Source organism: Symsagittifera roscoffensis, chromosome 5 (assembly GCF_963678635.1).
Source record: "Symsagittifera roscoffensis chromosome 5, txSymRosc1.1, whole genome shotgun sequence".
Lineage (NCBI taxonomy): Eukaryota > Metazoa > Xenacoelomorpha > Acoela > Convolutidae > Symsagittifera > Symsagittifera roscoffensis.
Window position 1 is genome coordinate 58,515,909 of NC_087066.1, and position 17,443 is coordinate 58,533,351.

Here is a 17,443-nt window from a genome sequence, read left to right on the forward strand (position 1 = left end):
CTGCCATTTGGCTTTCAACAGTACAGTTGGTTACATGTTACCCAATCCCAAGTTATAATAATGAAGAAGATCATTTCAACAAAAGATCGTCTGTTGATGTCCGTTTCAGGTCACTCAGGATCTGGCAAAACTGGTTTAATTTTTCAAATGCTTCTCAAAGGTACATTCTATCCATCGTATAACAAGATATTTTATTTTTATCTCAACGATCAACCCAAATACCGTTCCTTTGTTTCTCACAACAAATTTGATATTGAATTTATAAAATTGTCCAGCTTTGAATTTGTTAATAACTTACGGGATTGTATGATTGTCTTTGAAGATACCTGTGAAGAAATTTTTAATGAAAAAGATTTTGTTAAATTAGCTACAGCAGGCCGACATAAAAGTGTTCATGTTATTTATGTCAAGCACAATTTGTTTCAGCAAAGTAAGCAATCACGTACAATAGATTTGAATACAACTCAATTAATTTTGTTCAAATCACCTCGAGACATTGATTATTTAGGCAGACAGTTGAATAATGCAAAATTCATTCGTCATGCGTATCAGTTGGCAACGAAAGAAGATTTCGGTCATTTTTTGATAGACTTGGATCCCAAAACTTCAGAATGTCTTCGTTATTCGTCAAACATAGCTCCGCCATCACCAACCATTTTCTATTTACCATCCTCAAAAGCAGTTATCACATCTCTTGAAAATGAAAGAGAAAGAAATATGTATATTGAAGCAAATGCTCAATAGTCGCCATTGTAGATCAATTTTGACAGGAGCTGATTCAAATTTTATTAGATTTCTGTGAGATTGTTTTGTAAATGTTTTTCTGGGACATGTTCCAGCTAACAAGAGTTTCATCGAGAGTAAGATTTGTAAAATTGAGAGCGTTTGAGCCGTGAATGAACACTCATTGCATCGATAAACAATAAGCCGTTTTTCAATAAAATTTTTGTCACGCTCATGGCGACTTCTGTTGCTCTTATTTGCATATTTCAGTGGACAAAAATTGCATTTGAACATTTTTTGAAATAAGTTAAGCTATTGATTTTAAGAAAGAAAAAGAATCAAGTGATCTCAAATTACACTCAGAAACAACAGTAAATGGGAAGCCTAACTGTTCGTCTACCAATTGCAGAGAAAACGGTTTGTGTTTTGCGCGCGTAATTTTGAATTTGAATTAAAATTCCCGCCAAAACTTGAAATAGATTTGAATTTCCCGGCATAACTGGCAAACTCAAATTCGATTGGACAAAACAGATAAATTGTTGTTTGAAACGTTAATAGTTATTACAAACGATAGAAACTAATCTAAGCCAACCAAGTTTGGGCTAAACTTTAATCCAAAATGATTTTAGAGCCAAGAGAGAAAAGTTTTAGTTTTATATTTTATCAATTCAAATTATAAATTGATAAAATTTTTGAAATTGCGAATAAAAGTTGCGCATGTCACAACATATGGTAGATCCTAAATATCTCAATTGTCATGGAAGTAGAATATCCTTTATAAATGTCAAAATTTGTATCAAAAGCAGTTGAAACGATGAAAAAGTAAAGCAAAAACTGAAAAATGACAGTTTTTTAACTTTCCAGGCGCATTGTTATCAATGATGTCAATCACGGAGCGGTCGTACGGTCCATGTCATCATGCATTTGTCTCAATTGTCTTTCGGTATGAAAAAAAACCAGAAAAAGTTTAAGGGGGGATTAAGGGGATTAGCGTTTTTCTCGAAGACTATTGAAAAAACATCTACTCTCTCAATCTCATTAGTCGTGCCCCTCATTGCAATTTCATAAAAACACAACTTGCTCATAATAAAAAATTGCGTCTTCTGGTTGAAAGTCGCATTTTTTTGGAAAAATGAAAAAATGATGTGTCATCAATTAAAAAAAATTGATTTTTACTATTTTTCTCAAATATTTAGCATGATGATGAATAATTATATTTTTTCATTATGATCAATTTTGGAGACAACAGTATCAATGATCAAATGGTAACTTCAATTTGTAGAAAAAAAATTAATGCATTTTTTTTTCCTTTTTGCAATTGAAAAATCAAATTTTTAACTAAAAAACATTTTAAAAAATAATTATTTTTATCAAAAATTTGCTTTTAAACATCTTTTATAATATTTTTCATTATGTTTAATTTGTATGATAAATGAATGAAAAAACATATGACAATATAAGTTTTTATCCAAAATTACTTTTTTCCAGTTTTTTTTGACGTGAATTATCTTTTTTCAAAAAACGAAGTTGATATTTTTTATCTTCTTTTCTAAAAATTAGCATATATATGGATGCTTTTCAGTTTTTTTATGATCACTAATGTAAACAAGAACTTCAATGTTAATATGTTAAATCCAAAATTGTTTTTACTGGTTTTGATAAAGTTGAAATATCAAACTGAAGAGCAAGAGGCTGGTCAGGATCCGTATATTTACCAAATATTGTAAGGTAACACAAATACTTTATATTCAGTTCTTCGTCTTTCTTTGAATTTTTCCAGAAAGTTTACTGAATAAATGTAAAAAAATTTTGGGAATCATAATGTGATGTGTACAAGTCCACTCATCAGAATTGAAACTTTTTTCTTCGTTAATTATTCCGACAAAATTACCGTGAACGGTTTCATAAAAAATGGTTCTTTCGTTATTGGAATATCCGGCAATAAAATAACAAGGCATTTTTGAAGAAAAATTGGAAGAAAAGGACAAGCGTAATGCGGAAAGAAATGAAACTGAAAAGAATTGTGAAAACGCCTCAAGATATTAAAAGAGATGTAGTTTTTGATCAGTTTAATAAGGGAGGGCGTGTAAAACCTTTATGTTACCTTGCGTGGTATTCTATGTTTATCTAAATTGCATTCAAACAAATAGCTTGTATCAAAAATAACGTTTAAACATTGTGACCTTTAACACCCATTAAAATTCTTATCAGTTGTACATGCACAAAATACTTATCCATTTGAACCAAATTGCAATCCAATATCTTTGTGATATAAAGTACATGTGTATATAAATTAAAATAGATACAACGCTTTCTTTTGAAGACATATACAATCAATCGGAACCATTCATTTCTTTCTATTCAGTTTTGAATCAAGTTACTTCGACAATTTACTCGTTACAATGAATAAAACCAAAACAAGCACCACAGCAAATGCAGATAAAGATTTTGGCGATTGCTATTTCGATATTTCGGAAAACAGTAAAAGATTAGTGCGTGCTACATTGAAAACAAATGACCAAACAGGAATATATGTATTCCTGAAAGTTTTCAAAAAAGCAACTGAAGGCGCTGAGTTTGAATGTGTACAAAGATTTTCCTTGAGCAGCGAAGAATTTTCAAAATTAATAAAGTCGGGAAAATCAATCCGAACGCAAACAAATGAAACTTCGGATACTGTTGAAAACAAAGACAAACCACAGTCTAACTGTAAACGAGCCAGGAAATCTCAACTTTCCTCAAACACAAACGATTTCAAGCACGACTCGAATTATTTTTCCTTTACAAAATGACAGAAGCTATGTTCGAAGTTGTGTTACCTGATTATTTCAAAACATTTCAACCAAATTTCAAATTTGTTATTACTGAAAAAATTCCTAATTTATCTACTTTTAAAAATTAGGCTTTTGGAAGCCACTTCAAATCTGAATATTGCCCTTTTTCAGTCGAGAATGAAATAAAAAATCATTACCATATATTGATTCAAGTAGATTCTGAGGAACAATTAAACCAATTTTTTCCTTCCCAAAAATATTTCAGTGTTCCTTGTATTTTCACTTGCTTCAAATACTTAGTTTCTCCTGCTAAAGATGTCAAAAGAAACGGTGAGTTATTTGACAAGCTTAAACTAGCTCTCACTTATTCAGCACAACCTGCTGCAGCCAATCTCAATTTTTTAAATTTCACTGCAATCAAAAAACATTTATCCAATTTTTGCTTTCTGCAAAATCATCTAACAAAGAAACTTCACCAAATCAAAACGTTTGTAAGAAGTCTCCGGCCGTTGGGGGACAGAAACGAATTGATAATACAGTTACGCCTGCTGCATCGCCGACGTCAAACAAATCTGCAAGAATTTCGACTTCAGTTTCAAAGAAACATACAGAAAGCAGGCATGTTCAAACAGATGAGATGAATACAGAAACTTTGAAAAGATTTGAAAATTTAATTAATGGACCCCATTCTGCCGCTTTTTGTAAAATAATGGATATTTTGACAAGTGGATATGGAAAACTTGATGTAGATACTGATGTGCTATTTGTGAAATTTATCGTTGAAGAGAAAGTTAAGTGTTACTTGATACTTTTCTTTAATCCTTTTTTATTATATTGAGTTCAGTAAACATGACTTCAACTTTCGATTTAAAACTCATTCATGTGAAACTTAAAATTACAATATCCAGACAAATCAGTCAGATTTCAGTGTTTTTTAGCCACTTGTTTGTATTTGGATGCTGATATTATCTTGAATTTTTTTTGAAAAACAGACCATATGGTGGTTTAATTGGAATAGACAATTCGTCGCTCGACAAACATTTGAAACAATTCAAAATTCTTAGAATACATGCTATATTGCATGACGCAGCAGAATATTTGCAAGAAAATAATCATACCGGTCCTGGGTACACATATGTTTTGCCTTGTCCAATAAAAAACTGTTACCTGGGTCACGTGACAGGTATTGCGTTTTGCTTATTTCTTAAAGCATTCAAACCAAAGTTATTTCGTTTGTTGGAATGTTGAGTGAAAGTCATGTTAACCCAAAGAAAGAAAACTAAAAAATTGTTCTTCAAACATCTCCTTATTTTAGATATTGAAGGATTTAAATGTGGATTGAGTTTATATCTTGTGTTTTGTTCATTAATTATTACACGATTGTGTTCTGATTAGAAATTTAGTATAAAAGCCTTGAAAATTTGAAGTTAAAAAAAATTGGTTATTTTTTTTTACTTAATTGACTCTTTTTTTCAATTAAAAACAAAAAAAAATCCGTAAAATTTTCATTTTTTTCCACAAATAGGATTTAACATATTAACATCTTTCTTGCATTTAAAGAAAGATGTTAATGCAAGAAATCTCCGGCCGTTGGGGGACAGAAACGAACCATGGGTTAAGTTTTCCATGTGGTTGCTCCCCTGCAGGGGAAGGATCAGCTTTCGGGGTAACTACTGATGGTGATTCAATCACTTCCATTCCCCATAAACGATCAAAAAATTCAATTTCTTCAAAGTATTCTAACTGGTTTTCACACATCGGAGTAACATCACAATCGTATTTAAGCAAAATTGTTTTTACTGGTTTTGATAAAGTTGAAATATCAACCTGAAGAGCAAGAAGCTGGTCAGGATCCGTATATTTACCAAATATTGTAAGGTAACACAAATACTTTATATTCAGTTCTTCGTCTTTCTTTGAATTTTTCCAGAAAGTTTACTGAATAAATGTAAAAAAATTTTGGGAATCATAATGTGATGTGTACAAGTCCACTCATCAGAATTGAAACTTTTTTCTTCGTTAATTATTCCGACAAAATTACCGTGAACGGTTTCATAAAAAATGGTTCTTTCGTGATTGGAATATCCGGCAATAAAATAACAAGGCATTTTTGAAGAAAAGTTGGAAGAAAAGGACAAACGTAACGCGGCAAGAAATGAAACTGAAATGAATTGTGAAAACGCCGCAAGAGATTAAAAGAGATGTAGTTTTTGATCAGTTTAATAAGGGAGGGCGTGTAAAATCTTTATGTTACCTTGCGTGGTATTCTATGTTTATCTAAATTGCATTCAAACAAATAGCTTGTATCAAAAATAACGTTTAAACATTGTGACCTTTAACACCCATTAAAATTCTTATCAGTTGTACATGCACAAAATACTTATCCATTTGAACCAAATTGCAATCCAATATCTTTGTGATATAAAGTACATGTGTATATAAGTTAAAATAGATACAACGCTTTCTTTTGCAGACATATACAATCAATCGGAACCATTCATTTCTTTCTATTCAGTTTTGAATCACGTTACTTCGACAATTTACTCGTTACAATGAATAAAACCAAAACAAGCACCACAGCAAATGCAGATAAAGATTTTGGAGATTGCTATTTCGATATTTTGGAAAACAGTAAAAGATTAGTGCGCGCTACATTGAAAACATATGACCAAACAGGAATATATGTATTCCTAAAAGTTTTCAAAAAAGCAACTGAGGCGCTGAGCTTGAATGTGTAAAAAGATTTTCCTTGGGCAGCGAAGAATTTTCAAAATTGCTAAAGTCGGAAAAATCAATCCGAGCGCAAACAAATGAAACTTCTGATACTGTTGAAAACAAAGACAAACCACAGTCTAACTGTAAACGAGCCAGGAAATCTCAACTTTCCTCAAACACAAACAATTTCAAGTACGACTCGAATTAATTTTCCTTTACAAAATGACAGAAGCTATGTTCGAAGTTGTGTTACCTGATTATTTCAAAAAATTTCAACCAAATTTCAAATTTGTTATTTTTGAAAAAATTCCTAATTTATCTACTTTTAAAAATTATGCTTTTGGAAGCCACTTCAAATCTGAATATTGCCCTTTTTCAGTCGAGAATGAAATAAAAAATCATCACCATATATTGATTCAAGTAGATTCTGAGGAACAATTAAACCAATTTTTTCCTTCCCAAAAATATTTCAGTGTTCCTTGTATTTTCACTTGCTTCAAATACTTAGTTTCTCCTGCTAAAGATGTCAAAAGAAACGGTGAGTTATTTGACAAGCTTAAACTAGCTCTCACTTATTCAGCACAACCTGCTGCAGCCAACCTCGATTTGTTAAATTTCACTGCAATCAAAAAACGTTTACCCAATTTTTGCTTTCTGCAAAATCATCTAACAAAGAAACTTCACCAAATCGAAACGTTTTTAAGAAATCTCCGGCCGTTGGGGGACAGAAACGAATTGATAATACAGTTACGCCTGCTGTATTGTCGACGTCAATCAAATCTGCAAGAATTTCGACTTCAGTTTCAAAGAAACATACAGAAAGCAGACATGTTCAAACAGATGAGATGAATACAGAAACTTTGAAAAGATTTGAAAGTTTAATTAATGGACCCCATTCTGCCGCTTTTTGTAAAATAATGGATATTTTGACAAGTGGATATGGAAAACTTGATGTAGATACTGATGTGCTATTTGTGAAATTTATTGTTGAAGAGAAAGTTAAGTGTTACTTGATACTTTTCATTATTCCTTTTTTATTATATTGAGTTCAGTAAACATGATTTCAACTTTCGATTTAAAACTCATTCATGTGAAACTTAAAATCACAATATCCAGACAAATCAGTCAGATTTCAGTGTTTTTTAGCCACTTGTTTGTCTTTAGATGCTGATATTATCTTGGATTTTGTTTTGAAAAACAGATCATATGGTGGTTTAATTGGAATAGACAATTCGTCGCTCGACAAACACTTGAAACAATTCAAAATTCTTAGAATACATGCTATATTGCATGACGCAGCAGAATATTTGCAAGAAAATAATCATACCGGTCCTGGATACAAATATGTTTTGCCTTGTCCAATAAAACACTGTTACCTGGGTCACGTGACAGGTATTGCGTTTTGCTTATTTCTTAAAGCATTCAAACCAAAGTTATTTCGATTTTTGGAATGTTGAGTGAAAGTCATGTTAACCCAAAGAGAGGAAACTAAAAAATAGTTTTTCAACATCTCATTATTTTAGATATTGAAGGATTTAAATGTGGCAAGAAACCTTTGATCATAAAGGAACTTTCCGTTTGCTCTGCTAATACAATTGAGACAATTCATTTTCTGCCATCAGTTCAGTTCAACAATTTATCAGAGGAAGAGAAAAAAGCTTACAATTGGGTATCTAAATTTCTACACGGGCTTCGTTGGGACAAAGGTGAATACAAAGGTTGATTTGCCTGTTGAACCGAAATGAAGAATCACATATATATATGCCAAGTTATGTGAATCATAATAAATATATTTATTGATTGTTTTCATTTTCTTTTGATCTTGTGTGATTACTAGTTGCTAACATGTCGTGTTTGAAAATTCAAATTTTCAAAAAAAAATATTATTGCCGAAAGAAAACATACAAAATGTGAGTTTAACAGGTGAGAATTTACCAAAAGAGTTATTAGAAAAAATCAGTACCGGAGACGTAGAAAAAATTGTTCGGATACTTCTGACAGACAAAAACATAGCAAGATATATAATAAAATACAAACCAAACGGCAATAGATCAGAGAGAAAAAAAGGCGATTGGTATGCAGTTGTATCTATCAACCTTGATACAAATCAGCAAAAAAAGTTTTCCAGTAAACATGGAAAATGATGAAACCACTGTGGAGAACAATGATTGCGACTTTGTAGACATTAGTGGTGCCGAACAGTCTTTATCTCACGAAAACAGATCTTGGAAATTTTGTAATTCTGTTTCTCTTCCGTCTGCAGAAGTTGTCTTTTTTCTCACAAGTCTGTTTCATTTTCATTTTGCTCTCTTTATCTATTTCAAAATTGTCTTTTTACAATCTTAGTTGTGACGAGACTGCCATTTGGCTTTCAATACTATCCAGTAAAGTTGGTTACATGTTACCCAATCCCAAGTTATAATAATGAATAAGATCATTTCAAACCGTTTCAGGTCACTCGGGATCTGGCAAAACTGGTTTAATTTTTCAAATGCTTCTCAAAGGTACATTCTATCCATCGTATAACAAGAATTTTATTTTTATCTCCACGATCAACCCAAATACCGTTCCTTTGTTTCTCACAACAAATTTGATATTGAATTTATAAAATTGTCCAGCTTTGAATTTGTTAATAACTTACGGGATTGTATGATTGTCTTTGATGATACCTATGAAGAAATTTTTAATGAAAAAGATTTTGTTAAATTAGCTACAGCAGGCCGACATAAAAATGTTCATGTTATTTATGTCAAGCACCATTTATTTCAGCAAAGTAAGCAATCACGTACAATAGATTTGAATACAACTCAATTAATTTTGTTCAAATCACCTCGAGACATTGATTATTTAGGCAGACAGTTGAATAATGCAAAATTCCTTCGTCATGCGTATCAGTTGGCAACGAAAGAAGATTTCGGTCATTTGTTGATAGACTTGGATCCCAAAACTTCAGAATGTCTTCGTTATTCGTCAAACATAGTTCCGCCATCACCAACCATTTTCTATTTACCATCCTCAAAAGCAGTTATCACATCTCTTGAAAATGAAAGAGAAAGAATTATGTAAATTGAAGCAAAAGCTCAATAGTCGCCATTGTAGATCAATTTTGACAGGAGCTGATTCAAGTTTTATTAGATTTCTGTGAGATTGTTTTGTAAATGTTTTTCTGGGTCATGTTCCAGCTAACAAAAGTTTCATCGAGAGTAAAAAATTACCATTTGGAAAAATTGTTGACCCTAAGTTTAGTATCCGAGAAAAACGAAAAGTTTTGGCGACAATATTTCACTGGTTAAATCAATCGGAGAATCGTGTTACATTTACCTGAAAAACTAGAACCTTAGGCATGTATGCTGAAGAATTCATCCTCAATCCTCAAAAAACATATGCTCCAGATGAAAAAACTGCACCACAATCTCAAATCCTTCATAATCCATTAATTAACGACAAATCGTCTCAACTCAATTACATACAACGATTTCGAGAACGAAATATCACCCGTGACTCTCCACCAACATTAACCCCAACATCTCCTATTCCTTTAACCCCTAGTAATGTAGTACCAAATCTTCGAGAAGAAATTTATCTGCACTTACTAATTTCAGTGGTGATGGTGATGATGAAGCAGAAAAAAATGTTGAATCATACAATTCTCTGCAGCAGAAAAGTTCAAAGAGAATAGAAAAAAACCATGAAAAAAGTAATGGAAAAACCGCTGAAGTGTTTCAAATGGTTATGGAATCCATTCAAGAGCTATTGGAAGCTAATGAATTGGAAAAGGCAAACATAGTGCTAAAGCAGTTTTTCAAAGTTGAATCTTTGACTTTAGACGTTGACGGATATGTTGTAATTCAAGGAAAACGAACACTCGTTAAAATTGAATCTTTTTTGTACGATACACAGCAAAACACAAAAAAACTTGAGGCTGTTTTTTATCCACAAATTTTGAAAGAACTGAATCTTGATCCTAGTTTAGTGTCCAACACTTATGCCAAACAGATTCTCCGCTCGCTTAAGAGCGAAGCAGCTAAGCCCTCAACTTCTTCCTCCTTTGTCTCCAACAACCCGACAACTGAGGAGTCGAAGAGATCAAAACCCCCCTCTTCGAAGACTCGATCGACAACTCTCAAGCCCAGAACTAAGCAATCTGACAAAGAAAAACCCAGAAAAAAGAATTTTTCCCCACCAACGACGACGATGACGACGTTGATAAAAACTATGAAAGCAGTAGAGAAGCGTTTGCGACGACGTCAACAAAAGAATGGAAATCCTACTATCAGTGAAGAAAAGAAATTCAAAATACTCTACTCGAAAGGTCCAGCTGCATTTGGTAGCGTTAAAAATTTAACAAATGCTAGTCAACTCTCACCAAAAAAGTTTAAAAATTTTCTGAGATCTCAATCATCACATACAAAGTATGGATTGTTTCGTAAAACATATCCTCGGCTAAAAGTGATTGTTAACGATATCAACGAAATTTGGTCTCTTGACTTGGCTTATGTTGATAAATTGGCTAAATATAACCGAGGGGTACGGTATTTGTTAGTTGCTGTCGATTGTCTCTTTCGCTACTTACGAGTGGAACCCCTGAAGACCAAATATGCTAAGGAAACAACCGAAGCTTTCAAAAAAATGATCAAAACCAAACAACCAAAAAGAGTTTGGGTTGACAAAGGCACCGAGTTTAAAGCAGAGTTCGAAAAGTTATGTACTAAACGAAAAACCATCAAATACAATACTCACAGTGAAAAAAAGATCAGCGTTTGCCGAAAGAAACATTCGATCGCAGAAAAGTATTATCTACAAGCGTATCAGTTGGCAACGAAAGAAGATTTCGGTCATCTGTTGATAGACTTGAATCCCAAAACTTTAGAATATCTTCGTTATTCGTCAAACATAGTTCCAACATCACGAACCATTTTCTATTTGCCATCCTCAAAAGCAGTTATCACATCTCTTGAAAATGAATGAGAAAGATTTTTGTATATTAAAGCAAATGCTCAAAAGTCGCCATTGTAGATCAATTTTGACAGGAACTGATTCAAATTTTTTTAGATTTCTGTGAGATTGTTTTGTAAATGTTTTTCTGGGACAGTTTCCAGCTAACAAAAGTTTCATCGAGAGTAAGAAACTACCATTTGAAAAAATTGTTGACCCTAAGTTTAGTTTCCGAGAAAAACGAAAAGTTTTGTTAAACAATATTTCACTGGTTAAATCAATCGGAGAATCGTGTTACATTTACCTGAAAAACTAGAACCTTAGGCATGTATGCTGAAGAATTCATCCTCAATCCTCGAAAAACATATGCTCCAGATGAAAAAACTGCACCACAATCTCAAATCCTTCATAATCCCTTAATTAACGACAAATCATCTCAACTCAATTACATACAACGATTTCGAGAACGAAATATCACCCGTGACTCTCCACCACCATTAAGCCCAACATCTCCTATTCCTTTAACCCCTACTAATGTAGTACCAAATCTTCGAGAAGAAAATTATCTGCACTTACTAATTTCAGTGGTGATGGTGATGATGAAGCAGAAAAAAATGTTGAATCATACAATTCTCTGCAGCAGACAAGTTCAAAGAGAATAGAAAAAAAACGATGAAAAAAGTAATGGAAAAACCGCTGAAGTGTTTCAAATGGTTATTGAATCCATTCAAGAGCTATTGGAAGCTAATAAATTGGAAAAGGCAAACATAGTGCTAGAGCACTTTTTCAAAGTTGAATCCTTGACTTTAGACGTTGACGGATATGTTCTAATTCAAGGAAAACGAACACTCGCTAAAATTGAATCTTTTTTGTACGATACACAGTAAAACACAAAAAAACTTGAGGTTGTTTTTTATCCACAAATTTTGAAAGAACTGAATCTTGATCCTAGTGTAGTGTCCAACACTTATGCCAAACAGATTCTCCGCTCGCTTAAGAGCGAATCAGCTAAGCCCTCAACTTCTTCCTCCTTTGTCTCCAACAACCCGACAACTGAGGAGTCGAAGAGATCAAAACCCCCCTCTTCGAAGAATCGATCGACAACTCTCAAGCCCAGAACCAAGCAATCTGACAAAATAAAAACCCAGAAAAAAGAATTTTTCCCCACCAACGACGACGATGACGACGATGATAAAAACTATGAAAGCAGTAAAGAATCGTTTGCGACGACGTCAACAAAAAATGGAAATCCTACTATCAGTGAAGAAAAAAAACTCAAAATACTCTACACGAAAGGTCCAGCTGCATTTGGTAGCGTTAAAAGTTTAATAAATGCTAGTCAACTCTCACCAAAAAAGTTTAAAATTTTCTGAGATCTCAGTCATCACATACAAAGTATGGATTGTTTCGTAAAACATATCCTCGGCTAAAAGTGATTGTTAACGATATCAACAAAATTTGGTCTCTTGATTTGGCTTATGTTGTTAAATTGGCTAAATATCACCGAGGGGTCGAAGAGATCAAAACCCCCCTCTTCGAAGAATCGATCGATAACTCTCAAGCCCAGAACCAATCAATCTGACAAAAGAAAAACCTAGAAAAAAGAATTTTGACCCACCAACGACGACAATGACGACGATGATAAAAACTATGAAAGCAGTAAAGAATCGTTTGCGACGACGTCAACATAAGAATGGAAATCCTACTATCAGTAAAGAAAAGAAACTCAAAATACTCTACACGAAAGGTCCAGCTGCATTTGGTAGCGTTAAAAGTTTAACAAATGCTAGTCAACTCTCACCAAAAAAATTTAAAATTTTCTGAGATCTCAGTCATCACATACAAAGTATGGATTGTTTCGTAAAATGTATCCTCGGCTAAAAGTGATTGTTAACGATATCAACGAAATTTGGTCTCTTGACTTGGCTTATGTTGCTAAACGAAGGGTACGATATTTGTTAGTTGCTGTCGATTGTCTCTCTCGCTACTTACTACTTACGAGTGGAACCCCTGAAGACCAAATAAGCTAAGGAAACAACCGAAGCTTTCAAAAAAAATGATCAGTACAAAACAACCAAAAAAAGTTTGGGTTGACAAAGGCACCGAGTTTAAGGGAGAGTTCGAAAATTTATGTACTAAACGAGAAATCATCAAAAACAATACTCACAGTGAAAAAAAATCAGCGTTTGCCGAAAGAGACATTCGATCGCTGAAAAGTATTATCTACAAGTACTTGGAGTTTGAATGGACTTAGAGTTATATTGAAAAATTACAAAGTTTTGTTCAAACGATTAACTCACGCGTTAATAGAGTTACAAAATTGGCTCCAAACAAGGTCACAAAAAAACATGTACCTGCTTTAGTTTCATTAATTGCAAACAGTTCATCGAAGTTGGTACAGAAACCAAAATTTTATGTTGGTGACTATGTGCGAATAGCGAAAACTGACTTGCCTTTTAGAAAAGGTTACAAGCAGATTTTTACAGACGAAGTTTTTAAAATAGTTGCCATTCCTATTGTAAAACCTCCAAAATACAGTCTCATTGATGCGGAAAAGGTAGAAATCAGCGGAAAATTTTAAGAAAAAGAACTTAATTTAATTGGAAACAAAGCTGAATATAACGAAAATGGGCAGTGATGAGTTTATTGTACATTTGATTTCATTAGCATCAATGGATTATTTCCCAGACAACACTTTGGCCAGTTTTAGAAATTTTTGTGAAGAAGAAATAGCTTTCGCGAGGAGATTGGAGAGTTGCATTCTTAGAAACAATTTTCCCCACAAAATTAAACAATGTTACTGATGATGAATTTACGTACTTCAGAGCATCCGAACTAGTAGCCAGTAAATTCAACGCTGGCAATCGGAATACAATTTCCAGACCTTACTATGGCGAAAAATTTTTTAAATCAACTTAGGAGAGTACACTTTTATTGAACAATTGATTAATGAAATGAAAATATAACTCAAAGACAAAATTCATTTCGATGCGAGTCAAAAAAAAATCATGAATAGCATGAGCATTTGGATGAACGCAAATGAAGGAATCTCATTCCCAAGTCCCCAAATACCCAGTCTGTTAGGCTACAATGAAAAGCTTCGATGCATCTTATGAGGGAAACGAAATGTACGAATCTCAGTTCCCATACAACTTATCAAGTGGGACAAGTCTAATTTTTGTCTAAATTGACATTATTCAATACCAAACTGTTGGTGATGCAAAGGCCCCATTGTTACGCGTCTTTGATTCAAATAGACGCATCAAAAACGGTAGTGCCTGCAGCATTGAACCTAATCATCGAAAAAAACTTCACTAATTTAGACCATAAAAAATCATTCACTTCATCTGTACAATCAAGATCGGTACAGTTGCGCACAGAAACTGGAAGACTAGTGCCCTTTGCAGGAACTGATAAAGTGGTGTAGACTCTAAAATTCAAGCGCTTTGATTGAAAACCAATGGAACAACAGTATGCAAAGCAAGCTTCACTTCCTCATTTCTCTGGACACTACCGACAACGCGGCAGTGGATTTGGCGCTTTGGCTGCTGGTATTGGTCGTGTTGCTATACCGTTTGCACGACGGGTTATTCTACCGGCTGCAAAAAAACTGGGCAGAGAACTTTTGATGAGTGCAAAATTGATGTCGCTATGAAAAAGAAGTCTCCTAAACAAGCATTGAAAAACACTGTCATACAAACTGCAAGAAAACAACTCGGCGGTGGTAGACGTCGTCGAAAGACACTAATGAATCGATTACGAAGAAGAAGGTCTGTAGGGGCTCGAAAAAGAAAAACAACCATTCGAAGAAAAACCAGACCAGTGAGAAGTCGAGCAGACTTTTTCTCAAACATAAAAAATGATCGCTAATTTGTCACCAAATGAAGCTACCCATAGCTCACTGGATTTGTTTGAAAAACAGCCCCTTTTGATTACTTTTGAAAACGCTTTCGATCAAAAAATTGGACCTGTCTATTCACCCAATGGACCAATGCTTGAATTTGAAATCACCGGTGACCGTAATAATTTTGTTGACCTGCAAAAAATTTATTTGGAAATACGATGCAAAGTAACGCAATCAAATGGAGCTGATCTGCGATACGACAACACTGATCCTAGTGTGTCTGATTCACCGTGCCTCGTAAACAACTCCCTGTATTCCCTTTTCTCTGACTGTACCCTCTCTGCTAATGGACTCAAAATCTCAAATGCCAATAGTTATTTTAGGCATAAAAGCTTTATTGGAACAGAATTTTCTAACAGCAAAGGAGCCAAGGACTCATGGCTTAAGTGTCAGGGATATCGTTTTGAAAACAATCCCACTGCAATAGATGCAGCTGATTTCACATCTCAACGAGAACTGGTCCGTGATTCGAGGGAACTTTGGTTCTATGGACCCGCTGGAGTTGATTTTTTCACATGTGACAAGCATTTGTTGAGCGTACAAGCATTTGATGAGCATATGTTAGAAAAATGACTGTGACCGACCATGTGCTCTCTGCCATTGAATCAACTTTGCTCAAAACTCCTGCGAACTACCCATATCTAGAAGAAATTACAAAAACATTTTTTGCAACAGCTGGTCAGCGCAGCTGGCAACAGGAAGATATTTTTGCTCGTGAACCGGTGAGACAAATTATTATAGCATTGAACACAAATAATGCATTTCTAGGAACAAACCGAACGAATCCTTTTCATTATCAAAAGTTTGGATTGGAGCAAGTTACCTTGAGACGGAACGGTTTAGCAATAGCAACTACGTCAATTAGTACACAAGATCATAAACGTCTCTTCTTCAACACACTATCAGCGCTGGGTTTGTTGCACTGCGGGCTGGGAATCACTCTGAATAACTACCAACAGCACTTTATTATGTGTTTTGATCTCACTAGCACACAGCAGGCAGCTCATGACTTCTTGCATCCAGAACTTACTAACTGCTCAGTTTCACTCGATCTTCAATTCTCAAACGCTTTGACAGCAAACCTGGAAATTTGTGTTTGGTGTATACGCTCATCCAATGTATTTATTACCTCCGACCGCAAAGTTACAAAGAACGTCCTTCCCATTTCGACAGTCTGAAAATGGATAAAATCCAGTTGCAGGACCTCATTCAGAATTGTAAACATCTGAAATATAAGTTTTTTGGAGTATTTGCAGCCGACAATTTTCCACCTCACATCCCAAACAATATCTTTATGATTGTGAACACTTCAAAATCAGATTCTCCGGGGACACATTGGATTGTGATATGCAACAGAAGAAATGTTTTATACTTCGCTGATCCTCTCGGTCTTCCTCTTTGGCAGTACACCAATCTGTATAAACGATTGAACGAGAATTTTCATCAGGTGACTGAATTGATGACAAACTTTCCCATGCAAGACTCAAACTCTACCATGTGCGGTTCTTTTTGTATTTATATTGCACATTTGGTTTATGAGAAAAATTTTAATGGTGATGCTTCTGATTTTGTTTAGATAAATAATCATGTTTTGAAACGTTTCCTAACTCACATGCTTAACCATTAACCAACTATTTAATATGGCTGATTTATACACTTTTCAATTTAATTTTGAACACTACATTCTTTTACTAATTGAAATTTTACCCAATTGTTAACTGAATTGCATTAATTCGAGAAGTTAATAGCATTAATTTGAGAAAAAAAATACAAAATCGATCTATGGGGGATATCACCATACCAGCAACTGTTGCCTTCTTTCAGTATAATTTCCGGACGGGTTTCGAAACGCCGCCTTTCGGCTGAGAGTCGATCGCCATGCGTTTTCCTCTACTCGGACCCCAAGAAATTTTGTTCCACTTCAATTTTATAGTAACAAGTTAGGTAAAAGTCTTAGAAGTGGCTGCAGCAAAATTAATGGGCACTTTTGGCTTTCATCAGTGTTCTGCTTTTTCAAGATCTTAACCCATTTCAACTTATTAGCTCTTTCAACCTTTCTATAAAATCAAAGCTTTTGTCATAGATTTCAGACGTTTTTTTAGTCTCCTGTAGACACGGAAAATGGAAATGTCGAAATATTTAAGCCAATTTCAAAATATTAGAGCTTTCAGTCTTCCATAATTTTTCTTTGTTTTTTACCTTCATTTGGCTTAAAGAAATTTTTCATTCTTTTTTTCGGTCAAATTGATCATTAATTTTTGCCTAAATAGAGGTGGCGGCCGCCGCAATTGACGAATTTTCCTTTCTTTGAGATTCAGCAATAAAACATGCATTTTTGAAGGAAATCGTTCACCGCAACCAACAGTTAAGCTACGCTGCCAAAATCTGGTGC